The sequence below is a fragment of the Branchiostoma floridae genome, chromosome 18 (genome assembly GCF_000003815.2).
Source record: "Branchiostoma floridae strain S238N-H82 chromosome 18, Bfl_VNyyK, whole genome shotgun sequence".
Classification (NCBI taxonomy): domain Eukaryota; kingdom Metazoa; phylum Chordata; class Leptocardii; order Amphioxiformes; family Branchiostomatidae; genus Branchiostoma; species Branchiostoma floridae.
The window spans coordinates 3,224,723-3,226,286 of record NC_049996.1 but is presented as its reverse complement, the minus strand read 5'-3'; the positions used below and the strand labels follow the sequence as shown (position 1 = coordinate 3,226,286).

Genomic DNA, 1,564 nt, shown 5'->3' with positions numbered 1-1,564 from the left:
CCGGGATCGGACACATCGGCAACGTAAAATGATGTGTTCTCCGTAGAATTGTGGTCTGTAGCAAAACTGGAAGTGCAAGAAAATTTTCAGACATGAATACATGTAAAACTCAACTACATGCTGTTTGTGTGTTCTCTGTAGAATTGTGCTCTTGCAAAACTTATATAACGATCCATTTGGCTCATAAGTCAAAATTGAGTGCAAACTCACACACAGGACTTGGACTTCAGAAGTTGAACACTCATCCATGCACTTAATCCTTTAGGCCAGTTTGATTCAATGATATGGAGAACATCTACATGCGCATCAATTTTTGTCCATTTCCAAAAAAAGAAGATTATGACCAAACTCTACAGCATACAATGCAGTTGCAAGATGAAACATATGCTGTAAATTGAAAGAAATTTAAGAAAATCAAAATCTTAATGTCAAACAATGCCAAAGTCAATTCAAAGGCCAAAAAGGAAAATGTCAAAGAACAAAAATATAAAAAGAATCTAAATAACTGTTCTGTAAAAAGCGTGTTTAAAGTCAACCTTCCTGACTACTTGGATTTCATAATGATATCAGTTTTTTTTAAGCCAAACTTTTTTATACTGGCAATTTTGCATCAGTTTTCGGATTCCGAATCCCAGGGCATGTCATCCATATAATCAAATCAACATGGCCTTACCAGGTATCAGGTCTGACGCTCTTACCGGATAAAGTTTTCTGACAGGTCAAATCCCACCACAGCCTTGACCCCTGTCTGTTTGGCCATGAGCTTAGTGACCTCTCCTGTGCCACACCCTACATCAAGTACAAGGTCACCCTCCTGCCACTGGACATACCTGTGTGGTCAAAGGTCAAGTAAAGTTATGTGTGGTTTAGGTACAAGGTACTCTGAGATGGAAGATGTTGCAGGGGTTTTATGTTTGTGTTTTCTTGACTATTCTTCACCATGAACTTAAAACAACCGTGATTATTTCCCTTTTTACAGTAAAACCCTGAGTGGCAGTTTCAACTGTGACTTTATATCACTGCCACAACTCAAAATCTCCTTGAATATTTCCACTTTTACAGTAGAGTCTGTGTTCAGTTTGTGCTGGGTATGCATTTACATGTCTTTACCATAACAGGTTCCACAAACACATCATAACAATGTACAATTTATAATGCGTACATGTAGCCAATTGTTAGACAATGGCGTTAACGGGAGAAAAGATAAAGTTTTGCTGTGGTTTTCAGTTTGCGGTCACCAGAGGTATGAGGAAAATTACAAATATAAAAGTCACTGCAAACTTTTTTTCCACTGACAAAAGTAATGGTATTATAGTCCTGCATTAAATGACAGGAATCAAACCTCTGACAGAGGGATTTAGAGAAGAATGAAAAGATAGTGTAAAAGAGTGTCAGATCTGGGTTTATGGAAAGGGCTTTTGTAGATCTGAGTAGCCTGACGTGATAGCCAGCCCAGGTAGACAGCCCAGCCCTTTCAGTAAACCCGTCAGATCTTACTTGTTTATAAGGTCCATTGCCACATTCTGTTGTTCCCCTCTGTTGCTAGCATACTGTTCAGCATTGT

At 38.6% G+C, this 1,564-nt stretch overlaps 1 long non-coding RNA gene across 1 annotated transcript; it reads right to left on the bottom strand.

Annotated features, from left to right (window-relative positions):
* LOC118406123 lies at positions 1 to 1,564 on the bottom strand. Its single transcript, XR_004829980.1, has 3 exons — positions 1,498 to 1,564; positions 699 to 830; positions 1 to 66 (listed from the first exon to the last, which is right to left on the bottom strand). It is a non-coding gene; the product is annotated as an uncharacterized LOC118406123 (long non-coding RNA).